The 23,839-nt window shown below is 41.4% G+C and overlaps 1 protein-coding gene across 1 annotated transcript in view; it reads left to right on the plus strand.

Annotated features, from left to right (window-relative positions):
• Window positions 1-679: 679 nt before the first annotated feature.
• Window positions 680-23,839, plus strand: part of LOC132778353 (sodium channel protein type 4 subunit alpha) — a 127,718-nt gene continuing 104,558 nt past the window's right edge. Inside the window, exon 1 of the mRNA XM_067470091.1 lies at window positions 680-834. The gene's annotated coding sequence lies outside the window, so the exon portion shown is untranslated. The remainder of the gene's footprint in view (window positions 835-23,839) is intronic.

Raw genomic sequence — 23,839 nt, forward strand, 5'->3', positions numbered from 1 at the left:
TCTCTAATGGTATTCCGCAAAAACGTGAAGACCTGGCTGTTTGAGCAGGCGTTCAAGTAATCAGTGCAATGATTGGTAATGAACATAGGAATGGAACAATGGATGACGAATCTGGATTATGTTTTTGATGATTTGACGATAGTGAATGGTTATTGTAGTAATTGTTTATTAATTGTGTAATGTGTTAGGTTGTTAACTGTTTTTTATACTGTAGCATTGAATTTTTGCTGTTCTTATTGTTGTGAACTGCCGTGAGTCGCCTTCGGGTTGAGAACAGCGGTATAAAAGTAAAGTAAAGTAAAGTAAAGTAAAGTAAAGTAAAGTAAATAAATAAGAATTGTGCTGAACACTGATGTTGTTGTTATGTGCCTCCAAGCTGTTTCTGACTTATGGCAAGATTTGTTCAGAGGGTGGGTTGCCTTTACTTTCCTCTGAGACGGAGAAAGTATGATTTGTCCAAGGTAAAAAGAGTTTCACAAGCTGTTTTGCTTCTTCAGTCAGTTGTTGTGCAAGTGTTCAGCTCTCTCTCTCACTTTTGACTTGGCCGGAGTGGAACTGAGTGACAGTTGTACAACCATAGAGCTCAGGGCCATTGGAACAGTTGCATAACTGAGTTATAGTGTAACCGAGTTATAGTGTAACTGATATATATTTACACTATACTAAAAACATACATGATTTTGACATTAATTACAGTACAACCCCTGCATCTGTGGGGGATACGTTCCAAGGTTCCACCATGGATAGTTAAACTGTGGATAATAGAGAACCCGTTATTGGAGGATTTAGAGGAGCCCACAAATACTTCTAAGGGAAATTGTTTTTGGAGTGTGGGTAAGTGAAACTGTCAATATTGTACTGTATTCCACAATGCACGGTGAGTAAAGCATAATTTGTTATAGAATTCTGGAGTGAGCCTACAAAATCAGAGGTTAGAGAACAGTAATACACTGGTACTTGAAATCTAGGAATGGGTAATTGGAAAAGAAGAGACTTTCAGTCTTATCTCATGGAACAATTGAAGCATCTATGGAGCCCTATGCTGCCCATCAAATAACATAGGGTGACCTCCAGTAGGGCAGTGGTTCTCAACCTTTCTAATGCTGTGACCCCTTAATACAGTTCCTCATGTTGTGGTGACCCCCAATCATAATATTATTTTTGTTGCTACTTCACAACTACAATTTTGCTACTGTTATTAATCATAATATAAATATCTGATATGCAGGATGTATTTTTATTCACTGGACCAAATTTGGCACAAATACGTGATATGCCCCAATTTGAATACTGGTGGGGTTGGCAGGGGATTGATGTTGTCATTTGGGAGTTGTAGTTGCTGGGATTTATAGTTTACCTACAATCAAAGAGCATTATGATCACCAACAATGGAACTGAACCAATCTTGCCACACAGAACTCCCGTGACCAACAGAAAATACTGGAAGGGTTTGGTGGGCATTGACCTTGAGTTTTGGAGTTGTAGTTCACCTAGATCCAGAGAGCACTGTGGACTCAAACAATGATGGATCTGGACCAAACTTGCCATGAATACTCAACATGCCCAATGTGAATGAACACTGGTGGAGTTTGGGGAAAATAGACCTTGGCATTTGAGAGTTTTAGTTGCTGGGATTTATAGTTCACCTACAATAAAAGACCATTCTGATCCCTACCAACGATAGAACTGGGCCAAACTTCCCACATGGAACCCCTATGACCAACAGAAAATACATTTTTGGATGGTCTTTGGCGACCCCTCTGAAACCCCCTCTTGACCCCCCCAGGGGTCCCGACCCCCAGGTTGAGAACTACTGCAGTAGGGCTTTGTGAGTGAATTTGAGTGGCACCATGGTGGGATGCCAAAACAGAAGCCATCCTATGTTTCTTAAGAAACAATAGAGCTTTGATGGAGGGAGAGACTCTTCCCCATGTGGGATGAGGAAACTGCTTCTGGCTGGGTCGTTGGGATTGCTCTGCTGCCATATGCGCTGCCACCATGATTTGCAACGGAGGCTGGTGAATCAAGGCGCTGGACCTTATCCATGTGATGGGGTCCCTCAACCTTTGCTTCAAAGTGGTTGCTCAGAATATAGCCTCTGTTAAGATTAAGGACCTTGTCACATGGAGGTCCTTAACCGGGGGACAGCGGAGGCATCTGTGGGATAGTGTAGTGAATCCATGGGGCAGCAGGGTAAATTGTTGGTGGAAATTGCTCTGGAATCCATTTGTCCGTGGCTTGCTCCCATGTTGTCCCCATGTTCTCTTGACCACCACTTTTTATTTTTCATTATGTTATTTTGTACTATTTATTTTACTTGATTGGTTTATTTTATTGTGATGTTATTTTGCTGTTTTATGTTGCTGTAATGTATCGCTGGGCATGTAAGCTGTTCTGAGTCCCTTTTGGGGAGATGGTGGCGGGGTATAAATAAAGATTATTATTATTATTATTATTATTTTACTGACACAAAAGCACAGTATGTCACAGCAAACGAGATCTATATGCTGGATTTCATATCACAAAATCACAAGTCAAACACTTCCCAAGCGTCTAGGACTGTGTGATGTATTTTTGAATGATGCGTGCAGATCCAAGTAAGGTGGCCTTTTGCAATTGACAGATCATGATTTTGTCCATGTTTATTGTTTCCAAATGCCGGCTGAGATCTTTTGGAAGAGATCTTTTTGACCACTGGGACCACCTGTGCTTTATGCCAGAGCCTTTGCAGTTCAATTTTGAGGTCTTGATAGCGGCTGAGTTTTTCCTGTTGTTTTTCCTCAATGCGACTGTGACCCGGTATGGCGACATCAATAATCCAGACTTTTTTCTTTTCCACAATCGTGATGTCTGGTGTATTGTGTTCCAAAACTTATCAGTCTGGATTCGAAAGTCCCACAGTATTTTTGCGTGTTCATTTTCCATGACCTTTGAGGGTTTATGATCCCACCAGTTTTTTGCTGCTGGCAGGTGGTACTTGTGACATACGTTCCAGTGAATCATCTGAGCCACAGAGTTGTGTCTTTGTTTGTAGTCCATCTGTGCGATTTTCTTGCAATTATTATTATTATAATATTATAAAATTATTATTATTATTATTATTATTATTATTATTATTATTATTATTATTATTACGCTGCTGAGCATGGAGCCAGCATATTTCGCACGCTTACCACACTGCCGGCACAAAGCCAGCATGAAGCACCACTGGAAATAGCCCTGTGTCATGTGATGGGCTCTGGTGAGCTCCATCCCGGCTACGTCTTGGCAGCATAATAGGATGGGGCTGAAAGCCCATGCAATGAGGTTGTATCAATCAAGCTTCTAGACTGCTATTTAAGTATGTAAGGATGTTGTTGCACAGGAGCCAGGCATGTAGCCGGGGGGGGGGGGGGGGGGGGGGCTTGAGGGGCTTTAGCCCCCCCCCCCCCCAAATTCTCATGGTGGTTCGCGAAAAGGCCTTACTGGTGCATTATTTAAACTGTTATGTTTATTCATATCATGATCTGATCACCATACTCAATATATCCCATATGCATTGGGGTATTGGGAATAACAATACAAAAGGTTTGCTAGGGTAGACCCTCTTTCACTCAGACTCAGCCCCCCCCCGAAACTCAGCCCCCCCGAAACCCCCCTGAAAAAAAACTCAGCCCCCCCCCCCCCCCCGAATCGAAATCCTGGCTATGGGCCTGACAGGAGTGGAGAATCAGCACATCAGCAAGGCCATCATTTTGGCTGACTCTATCTATCATACAACATCATGTGATAAAACGTGGTTGGTCTGCCACCTCTCCATGAGGAAGCTATCAGGGGCTATTGAGGAGCAAAGCTACTGTCTTGGAACTTACCTTGTCCAGAAAGTCAGAGCTGTTTTGTAGCAGCTTGTACTGTATTCATTCACTCTAAAAGTAATTTTAAAAATCATTAGTTGAGAAGTGCCCAAAAAAATGAGGAAGGGAAGTGATACAGCCAGATGGCAGAGTTTAATTGCCCATCTAGAAGTATGGCTTCACACAACTACAGCATTACAATTGCACGATACCAAAGGCTGTGTGATGCTCCATGATAGTAACTTTGTGCTATCCCACATTGTGGAATTGTTGCAGGATAATAGCAATCATGCTGTAATGTCTTAAATCTTTTCTATCTCAATCTTACAACTCACAATCTCACAAGTATCTCAACAAATGTTTTCTTCCAACTGGAGTATATATGTTTAGTTTACATAGGGTTTTCCCAACTCACTCTTCAGTCAAGTGGCTCTTTTTTTCAACTTTCACATTTTTAAACTTTTTTTTTTTTTGCAAAAATGAACAACATAATTGCATAGAAAACCCATTGTGTCAACTTTTTCTTCACAAAGCCATTTTTTTGGATGAAAACTTTTTTTTGCAAAAATTCAAGCACTGAACCATATTAATTCCCAAATGTTTTTTTTCTTCAAGATGTATTTGCCATTGCCATTCTCTTTGACTGATAAAGTATCCCTTCCCCAGGGTGATCCAGTGGGTTTCCACCTCCCAGAGGTTTATTCTAACATTCAGCCATTGTATCACACTGGCTCAACATACTAAACATTTGTCAAGGTGATGTCAAATCTATTAAAAAGAAACTAGTGGAAAATTGGGAACCTTATCTAAGAAATTCCAGAATCTACACCTGGGAAATAAATACCTTTGTTAGGGCCATCCAAAGATACACAATGTTACGTGAAAGCGACTGAGATTACTATGTTTTTTCATTTGACAAGATAGTACTAATAGGTAGTAATTGGGGGAGAAACAGACAATAGGATGTCTGTTCTGTGGTGTTTGGAGAACTGTGTTGATTTTTATATGCAAGTATGTTTCCAGGGGTGGCTCAACCCATTACGCAAAGTAAGCATTTGCAGTATAGTTGATTTTGCCCAGGGGCACTCTTGAGGCGCTCTTGGGGGGAAATAGACCTTGACATATGTGAGTTGTAGTTACTGGGATGTATAGTTCACCTACAATCAAAGAGCATTCTGAACTCCACCAATGATGGAACTGAACCAAATATGGCACACAGAACTCCCACGACGAACAGAAAATATATATCAATGATTGGGGGGGGGGGGGGAACGCCAAAATACTGTTTGCTTACTGTTGAAAATTACCTAGGGCCGCCCCTGTATGTTTCTTTTATATGCCAGTGGCGTAGTGGGTTAAAGAACTGAGCTGCCAAGCTTGTTGACCGAAAGGTTGCAGATTCGAATCTGGGGAATGGCGTGAGCTTCCGCTGTCATCCCCAGCTTCTGCCAACCTAGCAGTCTGAAAACATGCAAATGTTTGTAGATCAATAGGTACCGCTCCGCCGGGAAGGTAACGGCGCTCCATGCAGTCATTCCAGCCACATGACCTTGGAGATGTTTACGGACAACGCCGGCTCTTCGACTTAAAAATGGAGATGAGCACCACCCCCCAGAGCTGGACTCGACTGGACTTAATGTCAGGGGAAAACCTAACCTTATTTTTCTCTAGTTGTGAGAGATTTCAAGCCTGGAGAATTGCAGAGAGTTGTCAAATGTTGTACTGTTTTAAAGAGTTGAGCATATTTAGCCTGAAGAAGAGAAGGCTGAAAGGAGACATGATAGCCATGTATGAATATGTGAGAGGAAGTCATAGGGAGGAGGGAGTGAACTTGTTGTCTGCTGCCCTGGAGACTAGTATGCGGAACAATGGTTTCAAACTACAAGAAAGGAGATTCCATCTGAACATGAGGAAGAACTTCCTGACTGTGAGAGCTGTTCAGCAGTGGAACTCTCTGCCCTGGAGTGTGGTGGAGGCTCCTTCTTTGGAAGCTTTTAAACAGAGGCTGGATGGCCATCTGTCAGGGGTGATTTGAATGCAATATTCCTGCTTCTTGGCAGGGGGTTGGACTGGATGGCCCATGAGGTCTCTTCCAACTCTTTGATTCTATGATTCTATGAAATCTCAGCTCCTTGTCTAGAGGAAAATAATAATTAAACTAGGATCTGGAGTTAAAGTGGACATTTTCTTGCCAGTTGATGTTAATGTCATTCTGTGAACTCAGCCACTGAAGCTTTTAATATCATACAGATAATAAATATTTACCAGATGTTAATATGTATTGATGAAGCTGTTGTTAAAGGCATAGAACTGAAAAGTAGTGTCATTTGACTCCAAATCAATTTCTGAATTCTACTCTACTCTTGTGTATCATACGTACATTACCGAGAAATAAAATCAGGAGGTGGAGAAGGAGAACTGGCAAATAGAGTTGCTAACTGCAAATGAGAACAAGGCACATCGTAACAGTTGGACAGAGAAGAGAATTTCAGCTGATTTAGCTAAAAAGCATAGCTATTCTCTTTTATATTGGGCCATGCATATGTGAAATAGAGGCAGCCATTTGATTCGCAGTGTGGCTACAGCTGAGTTGTTCTGAGTTCCGAAAATAGCTAAGAAGGAAACAAGAAAAGCCAGTAAAGTAGAGTAAAATGGGTGCCTGCTAGAAGGTGGGATTTTTAAAGCCCATTCCTATGAGCAAACTTAAATCATAATAGTGAGCTGGAAATCTATATATAAATAAAAATGTAATGTTCATTTGTGGGATTAACAGAACTCAAAAACCACTGGACGAATTGACATCAAATTTGGACAGCATACACAACAACCCAATGTATGTCCTTCACTCAAAAAAATTGATTTTGTCATTTGGGAGTTGTAGTTGCTGGGATTTATAGTTCACCTACAATCAAAGAGCATTTTGAACTCCACCAACGATGGAATTGAACCAAACTTGGCACACAGGACTCCCATGACCAACAGAAAATACTAGCAGCGTTTGGTGGGCATTGACCTTGAGCTTGAGAGTTGTAATTCACCTACATCCAGAGAGCACTGTGGATCTGGACCAAGGGTGGATCTGGACCAAACTCTACAGGAATACTCAGTATTCCCAAATGTGAACACTGGTGGTGTTTGGGGAAAATAGAATCTTGACATTTGTGAGTTGTAGTTGCTGGGATTTGTAGTTCACCTACAAATACAGAGCATTCTGAACCCCACCAATGATAGAATTGGGCCAAACCTCCCACACAGAACCCCCATGTGGGCCACAGCAATGCGTGGCAGGGGATGGCTAGTTCCTAAATATATTTGTGAGCAAGACACATGTCCAATACTATTAAAATTATATGATTTGGCCATCAATTTAGACAGTGTCTGTTCAAGATGTGTGTTTTTATTCCAATGTCTTCCTTGTGGGTTTCCCAAAGGAATCTGGTTGATGCTACCAGAATAAAATGCTAACAGTTAGGCTTTCATAATGTTAAGGAGTTGCATATGCTGCCATGCGCTGGGCCTGTAATAATTGATTTTTTAAACAGGACGTGCTCTTTGTGCCCAGTGGGGAGCTGGGGTGCCTCTGGTGAGAAGCCTTCAAGGATTTTCCCATACACAGTCTTAAGAAGGCTTGAAATGTTTAACAAAGTTCTTCATTATTGCTTAGGTCTTCAATAAAATAACAAACACTTCTTGGATCTTCAACAGATTAAACAAATGCTTCTTAACTTGCCCCAAAATGGACAGACACCTTGCTTGGAGAACTATTTCTTTCTTTAACAAGGAAAACCCTTTTTTAACTCCTCCCAGGCAATCTGCTGTCTAAGCTTTGTTCTACTACTGGTTCCAGTCTGTGTCTTGGGTCAGTAGACCTACCAGTCAAAGCTATGTAGATTCTCCTGCTGGAGTTCTTTGGGTCTGTAAAACTGTTTTCTTCCGAAACTTTAGGACTGTTTCCCTCAGATGCTGTAAAGCGGAGAGGCTGTAAGCTCCCAGCCAGAGCTTTGGGACTGTTTCCCCCCGGAATTTCTGCCCCAGATGCTGTAAGAAATGAAGCTTTTCTACGGATGGAGCTAATCCACGTCCTGTAGCTTAGCTTTCCACTATAAAACTGAACTAAAAATGGCTCCCTATAAATCCCAGCATCTACAACTCCCAAATGACAAAATCAATTTTTGAGTGATGGTCACTCCTGGGGTTAGTAGGTGTCTTGTGGCCAAATTTGGCAGCTATTTGTCCAGTGGTTTTTGAGTTCTGTTAATCCCACAAATGAACATTACATTTTTATTTATATTGATGAGTCTTTCTTTCTATTAGTTAATAGTACCTTTTCTTTCTTTAATTTCAAATCCCTTTTACTAATTTAAAGAAGTATTTGATTGCCATTCTATCAAGAGTAAAATGTTTCTCATCACATTGGCAAATTTACTCATAGTACAACACTTTCACCACAATTTGGGGATCGGTCCCATCAAATGACGTAGAGCTACTCCCGGTGGGGCTCCGTCTCTGAACTGTGGTGAAAGTGTCACACGATGGAGCAACAAGAACACGGGAGACATCCCATGTTCTCGTTGCCAGCAATGGGGCAAGCGTGGGGGGAAGCTGAACAGTGACACTTTCCCCTGTGGAATGGAGAAGATGGCACTACGGATGATGCAGAGTGACGGATTCACCCACTGCCCACTGGATTAGTCTTGCTCCCTGGTTTTGATTCACTCTGCCATCGCCTGAGTTGGACAACTTTATGTGATGAGGTCCTTAAAGATTGAAACAATTTGTTTTCAAGTTCCAAATCATTTCCAGAAAGTAGAATTTGTAATTAAAATGTTTTACTTGTTTTTCAGTGCAGTTTGCTAGACAATTTTAAGAAGTAATGCAATGAGAGAATGAAGGGCAGGAAATCTGCCTGTACCAAGTTCTAAGTACAGGCAGTCCCTGACTTACAAATATCCGACTTACAAACAACTAATAGTTAAGAATGGAGGTGAGACAACAGGAAGTGAGAGAAATCTATCCTTGGAAAGGGAAATTTGCTCTTCAGAGAGTTATCATGAGGAAAATGTGTCTCCACCGAAGCTTTATCTCCAATCCTTGTTTCCATAATAAGTCAAATTTTTCAAAATCCAATTACCACAGGGACAGAAAGTGAGGTGAGATGTTCTGAACAGGGGCACAGACAGCAAAATGAACACCACAGGGGTGTTAACCATTCCTTGTACCATCTAAAGCTAAAATACACACACACACATACAAGCCATCCCCTGCCACGCGTTGCTGTGGCCCAATCTGATGATCTGGAAAATAAAGTAATGAGAAAGTGTTGGTTTCTAATATATGTAATTTCTTTATGCTTGTGGGTAAACAGTATTTCTTGTTCTTTCTTTGCCAGTGTTGATGTAGAGATTGCCTGGTTTGCTTACTCTGGAATATGCAACACATAATTGTCCTTCTTTAGGGGTCCCTATCAAATCTATGATACTATATCTCTCTCTGTGTGAATCATATATGGCTCTTTGTCAGGAGGGCTTTGATTACGTTTTCTTGCCCTGGTGAAGGGAGTTGGACTGGATGGCCTTAAGTATTTTCTGTTGGTCTTGGGGGTTCTGTATGGGAAGTTTGCCCTAATTCTGTCATTGGTAGCATTCAGAATGCTCTTTGATGGTAGGTGAATTATAAATCCCAGTAACTACAACTCCCAAATGTCTATTTTCCCCAAACTACATCTGTGTTCATATTTGGGCATATGAAGTATTTGTGCCAAGTTTGGCCCAGATCCATCCTTATTTGAGTCCAGTGTGCTCTCTGGGTGTAGGTAAACTATAACTCCCATACTCAAGGTCAATGTCCACCAAAGCCTTCTACTGTTTTCTGTTGGTCTTGGAAGTCCTGTGTGCCATGTTTGGTTCAATCCCATCATTAGTGAAGTTCAGAATGCTCTTTGATTGTAGGTGAACTATAAAGCCCAGCAACTACAACTCCCAAATGACAAAATCAATTTTTTTGAGTGATGGTCACTCATTGGGTTGTTAGGCGTATTGTGTCCAAATTTGGCGTCAATTCATCCAGTGGTTTTTGAGTTATGTTAATGCCACAAACGAACATTATATTTTTATTTATAATCAATATATTTGCTGGAGTTACACTTTAAAATGTACCTGTTCCGACTTAACATACAAATTCAAGTTAAGAACAAACCTACAGAACCTATCTGGTTTGTAACTTGGGAACTGCCTGTATGTACACTTGGAAGTAAGTTCCATGGATTTCCAAATGTCTTCCCATCCAGTTAAGTTTTCCTAGGACTGTAGCTTTAACATCCTTCTGTCGTGTACAATTAATTCTGCGACTAGGAGTCCTCAAAACCACCCAGACTATGTCCTCCTGTTGCTTTTTAAACTTGTGTTCCGGATGGGCATTTCAATACTATCTCTTGTTTCACCTCCAAGGATGTAATTCTTAGCACTAGCAGCTAAGTCAGCTTCCTTCAGGGCGTCATATTAATCCCGGAAAGAGGAGAGTGGTTCTTTGTACAGGTTTCAGGGCAGGAAGTTTGACAGAATAATGTATGCCATCAAAACCACAGAAGGAAATGGTCTCAGCCAAGGGGCATTGGGTTACAGGGACAATTTTAGGTGTGGGAAAGGTTTGTGTTTTCAAGTTGTTTTTAGCCTACTAGTTAAAATGAGCCGTGCTCGGGATTGAGGTCCACCCGAAAACCTTGCCCTGGCAGCCCTTACAACTGGATCTGAGATATGTGGCCTGGTCGTAATTGCAAAGTGATAAGAAACGCATAATTGTCCATAGTGAGAATAGTTGGAAATGGTCTTGCTCTGCTGAAGCAAAGCAGACTGTGGCTGCATACATACCAGGACCTGTCTGCTATAGCTTTTCAATAGTTTTTTGGAATTGGAATTCAAACAGTTGCACTTACATAATGCAATGTTGTCCAATATTGGGTTGTTGTAGGTTTTTTCGGGCTATATGGCCATGGTCTAGAGGCATTCTCTCCTGACGTTTCGCCTACATCTATGGCAAGCAGCCTCAGAGGTAGTGAGGATGCTTGCCATAGATGCAGGCGAAACGTCAGGAGATAATGCCTCTAGAACATGGCCATATAGCCCGAAAAAACCTACAACAACCCACATAAGCAAATTATACTGATTTAATGGGTGTCTAGTTGGGATTACCAACATGTATCCATTCCAAATTGATAAAAGTACATAGTGTGTGATAGAGTGAATATATTATCTGTTTTCATCAGACTGGCAACAAAGATCCGCCTAGTCAAAGTCATGGTATTCCCTGTAGTCACCTACGGATGTGAGAGCTGGACCTTAGGGAAGGCTGAGCGAAGGAAGATCGATGCTTTTGAGCTGTGGTGTTGGAGGAAAGTGCTGAGAGTGCCTTGGACTGCGAGAAGATCCAACCAGTCCATCCTCCAGGAAATAAAGCCCGACTGCTCACTGGAGGGAAAGATACTAGAGACAAAATTGAAATACTTTGGCCACATCATGAGGAGACAGGAAAGCCTGGAGAAGACAATTATGTTGGGGAAAGTGGAAGGCAAAAGGAAGAGGGGCCGACCAAGGGCAAGATGGATGGATGGCATCCTTGAAGTGACTGGACTGACCTTGAGGGAGCTGGGGGTGGTAACGGCCGACAGGGAGCTCTGGCGTAGGCTGGTCCATGAGGTCACGAAGAGTCGGAGACGACTGAACGAATGAACAACAACAACAACATCCATTCCAAATTGATAAAAGTACATAGTGTGTGATAGAGTGAATATATTATCTGTTTTCCTTATGAATGGAACTGAACAAAACGCTATAGTAAAGAAGACTATTCCTCCCACTTCCCCACCTCCATGGGATGAGATCCTAAGTGATTGGGTGAATCTCAAATCAGGGTACCACAGTACATGATAGTACAGTAACATACCACAAATTTCCAGCCAGTGACTGCAAAATTGTATCTTAAACTGCAAATGAATTAGCTAAATAAGTGTAATCCAGATTTCTACAAGAACTGTGTAAAACAGAAGCTTCCAGGATGCATTGGTAAATAGAAAAAGTGGAAGATGACAAAGAAGATAATAACTCAAGTCTTAACCATTGTCAAGCTGGAAAGCCACTGGCTTAGATTTTTCTATGGGAATTAAAATTGTCATGATTGTGTCATCAAAAAAAATTGTCGAAGGACTCAGTCACATTCGACCTATTTCTTTGCTAGCCTTAAAATCCTCTTCTGCCTTTAAAACAGGACTCATGATCCCAGTGTGCCATCATTATAGAAAGGATTGATTAGAAACTAGCCGTCCCCTGTCACATGTTGCTGTGGCACAGTCTGGTGGTCTGGAAAATAAAGTAATGAGGAAGTGTTGGTTTCTAATATATGTAATTTCTTTATGCTTGTGGGTAAACAGTATTTCTTGTTCTTTCTTCGCCAGTGTTGATGTAGAGATTGTCTGGTTTGCCTACACTTGAACATGCAACATATTATTTTCCTTCTTTAGGGGTCCCTTTCAAATCTGTGATACTATACCTGTGTGTATGTGAATAATATATATCTATATCTATGGCTGGATGGCTCTTTGTCAAGAGAGCTTTGATTACGTTTTCTTGCCCTGGTGTTGGACTGGATGGCCTTAAGTATTTTCTGTTGGTCATGGGGGTTCTGTGTGGGAAGTTTGCCCCAATACTGTCGTTGGTGGGGTTCAGAATGGTCTTTGATTGTAGGTGAACTGTGAATCCCAGTGACTACAACTCCCAAATGTCAAGGTCTTTTTCCCCCAAACTCCATCTGTGTTCATATTTGGGCGTATTGAGTGCTTGTGCCAAGTTTGGTCCAGATCCATCATTGTTTGAGCTCTCTGGATGTAGGGGAACTACAACTCCCAAACTCAAGGTCAATGCCCACCAAACCCTTCCAGTATTTTCTGTTGGGCATGGCAGTCCTGCATGCCGCCTTTGGTTCAATTACATCATTGGTGGAGTTCAGAATGCTCTTTGATTGTAGGTGAACTGTGAATCCCAGTGACTACAACTCCTAAATGTCAAGGTCTCTTTCCCCCAAACTCCATCTGTGTTCATATGTGGGCGTATTGAGTGCTTGTGCCAAGTTTGATCCAGATCCATCATTGTTTGAGCTCTCTGGATGTAGGGGAACTACAACTCCCAAACTCAAGGTCAGTGCCCACCAAACCCTTCCAGTATTTTCTGTTGGGCATGGCAGTCCTGCATGCCACCTTTGGTTCAATTACATCATTGGTGGAGTTCAGAATGCTCTTTGATTGTAGGTTAACTATAAATCCCAGCAACTACAACTCCCAAATGAAAAAAAATCAATTTTTTGAGTGATGGTCACTCCTTGGGTTAGTAGGTGTCTTGTGGCCGAATTTGGCAGCAATTCATCCAGTGGTTTTTAAGTTCATTAAATTTTTATTTATATAGATATATAGAGAGAGATGGAGCTAGGTGCTTTTTGTATCCCAATGTCTCCAAATCTCTAAACAAATCAAAATTTCTAGATAGTGGTTTCATATAAATGTCACATTTGACAATGGTTAGGGTTGCCAAAGTGTGGATTGGAGACAACTTCTATACTTTTAATTGTTATTCAAAATAATGAATTTTAGCAGGCGTTGCTTCTTACTTGGTTCTGGGACAAGCAATGAGCCCCTGGTGATGCAGTGAGTTAAACCCTTGTGCCGGCAGGACTGTTGACCGAGAGGTCAGCGGTTCGAATCTGGGGATAGTAGGTTGAGCTTCCTTTGTCAGCTCCAGCTCCCCATGTGGGGACGTGAGAGAAGCCTCCCACAAGGATGGTAAAACATCAAACAGGGACAGGCAACATCCTTGGAGATGGCCAATCCTCTCACACCAGAAGTGGTTTGCAGTTTCTCAAGTTGCTCCACACACACACACACACACACACAAAATGCCTGATACAATTCCATCTTCTACACAGCCATTGATGGTACAGGATCAGTCCACTGTTTTCATTTTGTCAACCATAATAATATTTGTAGCTTGAAAAATATTGAACAGATTTTAATCAATTCATAGAATCTGAATGTTTGTGAATGTTTACCAGGCAGATAGTTTCTTCTGCTTTTACAAGCAATAGCCTTCTACTCACCAGTCCTATTTAATGGATGTACTTTATACCTCAAACTTAAGATTTGAAGCTTCAAGACTGCAAAGCTAGCAATCTGTCACAGGAAAAGCCTCCAAACCCCAGTTCCAGATCCCAAAAATGTTGAACAGTCAAGCTCTGAGTGTGGCTATAAGCAAAGATATGCCCATACCCTTAACAGGACCTATCCAAAGCATATTGCTGTCTGAGGTAGAGTAGCAATGTTGTCTTACCTCTGCAAGCTAAAGTATATACCACCTGGACATAATTTAGCTTCTAGAGTGGTGATTCAGACAGAGAGGAGGAGATGGATGGTCAGGAATCTGCTTCTCTTGACCTCAATTATCTTTCTGAATCTAAGGAACCAGGGGTTGAGGCAGAGGTCCGCAATAGAAGGCTACAGACAATGAAGACCCATTGACATCATTAAATAAGCAATAAATGTACAAGGAGAGATTGTGCCACTCCCAGTGTTTATTAAGTAGGAGATGTTGACCTAAGTACACACCTGTGTCTGGAACTAGTTGGCTATAAATCTCACAGCCACTCCCCAGCAGCTTTGTTGCTTTCAATCCTTTTTTGGGGTACTAGCAATACCTTTCAGTGTTTATATTTTTCTGACCTTGGGCTGGCTATGATTTATGACTGGTTTGCATCTTGCTGGTTTTGTTTACCTGGAATGTTGTCTTCCTGAACAACTTCTACTGCTTGATAATCACTTTGTTACTTCTGTTTTCATCCTGCTGGATACCTTGCAACTAACCTAGGGAGGAGGGAGCAAGCTTGTTTTCTGCTGCCGTGGAGACTAGGATGAGGAATAATGGCTTCAAACTACAAGAAAGGAGATTCCATCTGAACATTAGGAAGAATTTCCTGACTGTGAGAGCTGTTCAGCAGTGGAACTCTCTGTGGTGGAGGCTCCTTCTTTGGAAGCTTTAAAACAGAGGTTGGATGGCCATCTGTCAGGGGTGCTTTGACTGCAATTTTCCTGCTTCTTGGTAGGGAGTTGGAATGGATGGCCCATGAGGTCTCTTCCAACTTTATGATTCTGTTATTCTATAACCTAGGTGTATGAGCAGTAGTGATTTTCATATCATTGGCAGTGAATCTACCCAGGATTTCAATTTAGACTTTTTAGCGAAGCCTATTTTGGGAGTAGGGACAGCACTTAGAATAACCACTTTACCATTGGAGTGGATTCAGCACCCAACTGACTCATGATCTATTCGCTACTACTTCATGGGAGACAGAAGCTTCCTTAAACACTTCTGCCTGAGATATCCTGTTGTGAGACCACAAAGCATGCTGGCACTGCAGTGCATTAATTTTTTTCCCAGTGACTGTTTGGATAGGCTTGATTCTGATCTGGCTCTGGGGTTATTCGTGTGGCATTCTTGGGTATCTGGCAGCTGGAGTTAGATGCCTCCTGTTGATGGATATGTAGAGTCCAATACTAGTACACTCTATACTCTCCAGTTTGTAAACAGAAATGTACTGGTAAACCAAAATTCACATATATTTTTTTTTACTAATTTCATTACATTGCTCCTTGAAAAATGGTGATGCGCTTTACTAGAATACAGTCCTGTCATTGATGGTGCCCTCTATTTAAAAGCTACTCATACTGCAGGTGTAGTCTGAAAATGTGGAAAATGTACTTTTTGGAATGAAATGGGAGGGGGAGGGGGATAATGACCTTTTCTATGTTTATATGTGTATCCATACCACACATCTGTTAAAACCTGTGCGCCAGCTGCGCCCATACCTTGGGAAGTCAGACTTGGCCATGGTGGTCCACGCTCTTTTTGCATCCTGAATAGACTACTGCAATGCACTCTACATGGGGCTGCCTCTGAAGACTGCCCGGAAGCTTCAATTAGTCCAACCGTCGGCAGTCTGGTTGCTCACCGGAGCAGCATACAGGGAGCATACAACTCTTCTGTTACGCCAGCTCCACTGGCTGCCGATTAACTTCCGAGCACAATTCAAAGTGCTGGTTTAACATTTAAAACCCTAAACGGTTCTGGCCCAGACTACCTGTCTGAACGTATCTTCTATTACGAACCATCACAAAATTTAAAATCATCCAGAGAGGCCCTGCCCTCGATCCCACCGCCATCGCAAACACAACTGGTGGGGATGAGTGACAGGGCCTTCTCTGCAGTGGCCCCTCATCTGTGGAACTCCCTCCCAAGGGACATCAGATTGGCCACCTCCCTCCTGTCTTTCAGACGGACCAAGCGTTTGACCAGTAATAACAGCAAATGAAAGAAGATCTAAGACAATGTATTGGCCCGGACTGAACTCTGGATTCTGATTTTAACAGGCGTGTTTTAATTAACTGTTTAATTACTGTTTTCAATATTTTTAATGTATTGCTGGTTGTTTTTATGATGCCGGCATCTGATGATCCCTCTCCGAAAATGCTATCCTAGTCATATTTCACCTGTTCATGCTCAGCATTATTTTTTTAAAAAATAATTATTACATTTGGCCCAGCCATAGGTCTTTTAAACGTCATTGTGTTACTGTAAATGTTTATTGCTTATTTTTTTGTTATGAGTTTTATTTTATTGTTTGTATTACTGTTATTATTTTTATTACTGATGTATTGTGGGCTCGGCCTCATGTAAGCCGCACCGAGTCCCTTGGGGAGATGGTAGCAGGGTATAAACTCAAAAATTACAACAGCAAAACAACAGAGAGTAAACAATCAGGCACATCAAATCACCTCTCAAAGAAAGATTCCCCCAGGCACTTCCAAGCCATTAAATGCTAATCAAGGTGGTCAGTTGAAACATTCACACCTAGCTCCAGCATACAAAAGTCCTTTGTCACACCCTGGTCTTTCCACAGATATATAAACCCATTTTCCTACTTCCAACAGACCTCACTACCTCTGAGGATGCTTGCCATAGATGCAGGCAAAACGTCAGGAGAAAATGCCTCTAGAACATGGCCATATAGCCTGGAAAACCTACAACAACCCAGTGATTCCGGCCATGAAAGCCTTCGACAATACAGTCTTCTTTGTCCTGCCTCAAGGGGGGAAATCCACAAAGGAGTCTTTGGGTAAAGTTTAGCCTTATGTCTGGCCCATATTTTCATTAGTGCAGATCTAACAAAGTGGTTGTTAAAAATTTCTAGTGCTGTCTTAAGTGCATTGCATCAATTTATTTGGCATCTACGGACTTTAAAGCTGTGACAGCATGAAACAGAGATAGATTGATAGACGACGGGTGAAAACTTGTAACATTCAAGATATGCTTCAGCACCTGCAGTGTGGGAAGGGGCAGCCGGCAGCATGTTGTGCGAAAGTCAGTGAATAGCTATGAGAAGAAGGGCTCTGGAATGGGATTTGCATGCAGGAGAGGACATAGGTGTGGCTGGCAAGTGGCAGGCTAGTAAGCCTGAGCCTTACTTCCATCATCTGTGCTCCTCTTCCTCCCTCTTTCGTTTCCTCCCCTTTCTTGGGAGGAATGGCCTGAGTCATCTTGTTGCTGAAACCCGAGTCCTTCTGTGATGGCCCACAGCAGCTGGAGAAACAGCCAGCACAAAACTTGTCTTAAGATTGACCGGCTGGCTGCGTATAAAGAGGCCGGATGACCCCAATGGGAGCTGCTGCCTCAGAGGCCAAGTTCGGCAAACTCAACAGAAGGAGAATATTTATGCACCTCCTCCTCCTGGCAGTGGAGACCCTGTCCCTACTACAACTTTTGTCCTCTGTTTCCGCCCTTTAAATTGTTTGCATGCTTGGGAAATCGGAAAGATGACTTAATAAAAGATTAGAGTCAACATATGTATTACTGCATGAATCTACACAGTGCCTTATGGCCTTTACTGAGCTCTCCATAGTCTTGTGAGGTAGGTCAGAGCTATTTTGATGCTGAAAATGGGGCACCAAGGCTGAAAATAATTCCAGCTTGGAACTGTGAGATGTTAGATAAACAAGTGCACCACTGCATTTTGTGTGTGAAGAATTTGCATGAATTCTGGGACATATTATGGTTGGCAGTGTGTGATCTGTGAAGTCCCTGCTCTAATCTTATCCCAGCCACAATTTTCGAACATGGCTGAAGTAAAGCCAATGTTTCCTTTAATTCAGTCCTGCATCTTATAGGGCTGTTGGAAGGATTATTGTGACTAATGCTACAAATATTTTAAAGCATTATTTATTTGTTTGTTTGTTTACTGCATTTCTATGCCACCTTTCTCAACCCGAAGACAACTCAAGGTGGCTTACACTGGCACGATTCGATGCCAGAACGAACATAAACAAAATTAAACAAAATTAAAAACTGGGTTGTTGTAGGTTTTTTCGGGCTGTATGACCATGGTCTAGAGAAATTCTCTCCTGACGTTTTGCCTGCATCTATGGCAAGCATCCTCAGAGGTAGGGAGGTCTGTTGGAACTAGGAAAATGGGTTTATATATCTGTGGAAAGACCAGGGTGGGACAAAGGACTCTTGTCTACTGGAGCTAGGTGTGAATGTTTCAACTGACCACCTTGATTAGCATACAATAGGCTGACTGTGCCTGGAGCAAACTTTTCTTGAGAAGTAATTAGATGTCTCTACCTGCTTCCTCTCTATTGTGGTGCTGTTGCAATTTTAGAGTTTTTTAATACTAGTAGCCAGATTTTGTTCATTTTCATGTTTTCCTCCTTTCTGTTGAAATTGTCCACATGCTTGTGGATCTCAATGGCTTCTATGTGTAGTCTGACATGGTGGTTGTGAGAATGGTCCAGCATTTCTGTGTTCTCAAATAAAATGCTGTGTCCAGGTTGGTCCATCAGGTGCTCTGCTATGGCTGATTTCTCTGGTTGAAGTATTCTGCAGTGCCTTTCATGTTCCTTGATTCGTGTTTGGGCAATGCTGCGTTTGGTGGTCCCTATGTAGACTTCTTCACAGCTGCATGGTACATGGTAGACTCCTGCAGAAGTGAGAGGATCCCTCTTGTCCTTTGTTGAACGTAGCATTTGTTGGATTTTCTTGGTGGGTCTGTAGATTGTTTGTATGTTGTGGTTCCTCATCAGCTTTCCTATGCGGTCAGTGGTTTCCTTGATGTACGGCAAGAACACTTTTCCTCTGGGTGGATCTTTGTCTTTATTCTCATGGCTTGTTCCACCCAGAGGAAAAGTGTTCTTGCCTCTAGACCATGGCCATACAGCTCGAAAAAACCTACAACAACCCAGTGATTCCGGCCATGAAAGCCTTCAACACTACATTAAAATTAAAAACATTTAACACACATTATAAAAACCCTGTTAAAAAACATTAAAAGCATAAAACACCAGTAGCTTCCTATTAGCTCATTTTCCAAAGACATTGCCAAGCTGTTCCATGTTCATTCTTTCCTGGGTTCCATATTCATCCATTACACTGCATTTTCAAAGGCTACTACTGTCCGCAAAGCCAGTATCCACAATGTCATTTATCCGTGTCCAACAAGATTTGACCTCTATAGACATTTTTAGATCCTCTAGTGCAGAGTTTTCCAAACTGTGTGTCATGCTGCCTTCATGTGTCACTTGCAGTGTGTAGGTGTGTTGTGCAAATGTAACAATAAACTTCTGAGTCTATGTGAAAAAGAATACCAACTTCCATGTATTTTCACATAGCAAAGATGCTGATTAGCATGGGGCACCACTATATCCCCTTTCTGTCATATCTGCATATACACAGCGTAGTTAAGGAATGATCTATGTATTGCACAGTATGCATAATTTGGTTGAAAAAGCTGGTTCCATGTCACTTCTGCAATGAAACTCAATTACTGTGTTGCGAAATGATACATGTCTAAAAAATGTGTCACCAACATGAAGTTTTTGGAAAGCTTTACTCTAGTGGGTCTCTATGATAGTCTTCTGCCAGAAGTCCTTCATTTCAATAAGTTCACTATCCACAATGTTGTGTATCCATGTGAAGTCAAGGACCGTATCTCGCGCACATAGGGGGTCATATTGTATTTTGTTACAACTATATTTATTATTGATTTTCCTTTTTCCTCAGATTCCCCTTAAAGATATTATTTTCCGGATAGTCAGACTTTATATCTAAGCAAACATAATATTATTTCTCCTATCCCATTTCAAAAACAGATATATATATATATATATATATATATACACACACACACATACATATACATACATACATACACATACTAGGGCTGGGTAACAACGGAAAAATTTGTTTCTAAACTCGTTTCGTTTTTAGGGGTCCATCGTGTTTTGTTTTTTAAAAGAATTCCGAAATTTTCCTTTTAAAAATTTCGAAATTTACGAAATTTCGTATAATTATGAATCGATTCGTTAATGGCGGATGCGATTGCGCAATATGCTAAAAAATCCTCCAAATGGGACAGGGGGGACTTCTGAAGCTTCCCTCTCCCTCTGTTGTTGACTGTTGGTGTGATAAAACAAACAACAACTATAAAACTTGCACCAGACATGCCAAAATAATTACAAAATAATAACGAAATAATAATGAAACAATTACGAAACAATTACGAAATAAATTGAAAAAATTGTTTCGAATCTAATTTACTCCTCACACTATTCCTGCATGGCTCAATATTGGATCGTAAGCTAATTTAAATACGAATTAATAACGAATTACAAAATTAACGAACCGCCCAAGCCTAATATTTACTAGGTAAAAGTAGAAAAATCTCAGTAATGTATTAGCAATTTGAGATAATATTTCATCCATGCCATGTTTTAGAACAGGGGTCCTCAAACTTTTTAAACAGAGGGCCAGGTCATAGTCCCTCAAACTGTTGGAGGGCCGGATTATAATTTGAAAAAAAAAATGAATGAATTCCTATGCACACGGCACATATCTTATTTGTAGTGCAAAAAAACACTTTAAAACAATACATTAATTAAAAAGAAGAACGATTTTAACAAATATAAACTTATGAGTATTTCAATGGAAAGTGTGGGCCTGCTTTTGGCTGATGAGATAGGATTGTTGTTGTTGTTGTTGTGTTCTTTCAAGTCATTTCAGACTTAGGTTGGCCCTGAGTGAGGGCCGGGTAAATGACCTTGGAGGGCCGTATGTGGCCCTCAGGCCTTAGTTTGAGGACCCCTGTTTTAGAATGACTAGGTAGTGTGTGCCTCCTGTGCTCAATATTATTATGTGTATTTGCTATTAACATATTTGTTGTATAGTTCTTGCAGGGGAAGGATTCACATATACAAGTTTATTTTTAAATTTTCAATAGCTGTGAGTCTACTGTCTCAACCCTTCTGCAAAACATATGTAACATACTTTGAACATGAATAGATTATCATCTGTGGAAGCTGGATTCTGTGTCAATGGAGTGAATCCACTTCACATTTTATTTTGAATTTTATAGATTTCTAAAATGTGTGCATGTGGTTGTGATGACTCAGTGAATGTAACATTAGATATCAAAACTGAGCTGATTTATTTCCCCATTAATATGGAGGCCACCAGCCACTGTCTATCGTACTATTATGAATGAAAATGTTATTATAAAAGGGCACGTTCAGCAATATGAGTGACTGGTTACAAATGACAGAAAGATGGTTCAGAATTCCTATACAGAAAATTCTGTGTGCTGGGTGTGTTTCCACATGGGTCAAAATGAGCCAGCTTGTGAAAGAAACCAGGCAGTGCTATATAAATGGAGGGAGTTCCCCACAAGCACAATGTTTTTGTTTTTTATTTTTAGTCCACTGTGTTTTGAACGGTTTTTTCTCTCATGCAGTTCTCAACAGTCAATATCAACCCGGTATTTGCAAATATATTTGCGCAAGTACATTAACCACTTCATCACATGAGGTGATTTTAGCATCCTATGATGCTGTCAGGATGCTTCCTCCTCAGAACCCCATGCCGTCTATAGTGAACTCATACCTTTGCTTCGTAGGCCGCAGCCTGGGAGTCAGTGAGCAGGCCTCCATGTTGGGAGGGTGCTCAGGATAGCTGACATGTTGGGAAGGGCAGAGAGGCAAGGGGAGGAGTCAACTAACTCTTAATTGGCTCAGACCCCTAGGGGAGGAGTTGAAGGAGTGTGTAAAAAGGCTGTACTTTCTGTCAGAGGGGGAGAAGAATGATTTGATCTAGGAGAGAGATGGTTTTGATCTAAAAGAGAGAAGAAGGATTTGATCTAAAAGAGAGAAGAAGGATTTGATCTAGGAAAGAGATAGGATTAGGATTTTCAGGCAGGGAGAAGAGAGTTGCTGAGTGAGTTCAGAATTAGACTGATAGGGAATAATAGAGGACAAGTGCTTCACGGTACTTTGGCTTGGGTAGTCAAAGCGAAGGTTTGTTGACTTGTATTGAGAGGGAATACAAGTGGGTTTATTTCCCCACAGTGCAGAGTAGTCTAGAAGGAACCTAGTTACTCTTGCAGACAGCCAGGGCGGCTGGTCTAAGAAACACACTGTTGCTTGTTATAGGGATAGTGTGAGGAAAATAACTCACGTCAAAGAAAAGTTCTTCTTGAGCAACCATTCGTTTTATTAGTCTGTGCCTCAGAAACCAAATATGTACCACTCAGTAATGAGTTGTCTGTTTCAAATATTTCAATAAACCTGTTCTCTAGTTTACTTTTAATCTGCCTCAGCCTTGTTTTGTCATATAAAGCTAGTTCCAGTCAGCCTCTACATCTCTGCAGTCCAGTCACAAGAAAGGGAGTCAAAAAGAAGAACAGGGACATTTTACCTCAAATATATCATCTAGTTAATTCCTGAATCAGAAGTTTGAGGAGGTGAGCATACCTACCATATACACACACCTTTCTCTCTCATCACCTGTGTGTAACACCCTCGCATATTCCTGTCACACAGGAGCAATAAGAAACCCTGATCTCTTAACCCCCTTTACACCATCCATCACACAATGTACAGCAACTTCCGGCAGGGCCCATGGAGGAAGCATCCAAATAGTGTGGCAGGGATCTTCCCTTGAAATACGGCAGGCTGACACTTCCCCATGTGGGATGGGGAAGCTTCACTGTGGGTGAGGCAGGACACAGGGCACCAGGATTGCCTTGCTGCCCCGCCGATTCACCACAGAGGCTGGCGAATTGGACTGAGGAACCTCATACATGTGCTGAGGTCCTAAAAGGAAGAGAAACTCCCCAAAGGAACTACTTTTAGCTCATTGTGCAAACGTTACAGGTACATAAAAGGCATTTAGTATGAAATCATCCTAGACATATCAGGGTTTCTTTTCAATAAAGCTAAGCAAAGGAGAAATATCAGGGTGAAGACTCGAAAACCGGAGAGGGGTGTTCTTTTTGTTCTTTTCCACAGGATTCAGGCAGGACACATCTGTATGTTTCTTTAAACTCATCCCAATTTTTGTTTGTTAGTGTCAGCATTCAAAGAACCACAACTTTTCTTTGGGCTAAGCTTGAATCTAAAATGCCTACCTCCACTTTTGCAGAGCCATCTTCACCTACTTTTTTGTCTACCATAGCAAATAAGAGATGTCAAAGAGTGACACCAATTTTTCTGCAATGGTTAAAAGGGAATTCTTCCTTCTGCATTGCAATTCTTGCAATAATCTTTGAGAAGAAGTCCCTGCAAACTGGGGGAGAGCAAATGTTGTCCCTATATTCAATAAGGAAAAAAGAGAGAAGCCAAACAATTACTGTCCAGTCAGCCTGACGTCAATACCAGGAAAGATTCTGGAGCAGATCATTAAATGATCAGTCTGCGATCATTTAGAAAGGAATGCTGTGATTACTAAAAGTCAATATGGATTTCTCAAAAACAAGTCATGCCAAACTAATTTTATCTCTTTTATCTATAGAGTTACAAGCTTGGTAGATGTAGGGAATGCTATGGATGTAGCATATCTTGATTTCAGGAAGGCCTTTGACAAAATCCCTCA

Source organism: Anolis sagrei, chromosome 6, assembly GCF_037176765.1.
Source record: "Anolis sagrei isolate rAnoSag1 chromosome 6, rAnoSag1.mat, whole genome shotgun sequence".
NCBI classification, from domain to species: Eukaryota; Metazoa; Chordata; class Lepidosauria; order Squamata; family Dactyloidae; genus Anolis; species Anolis sagrei.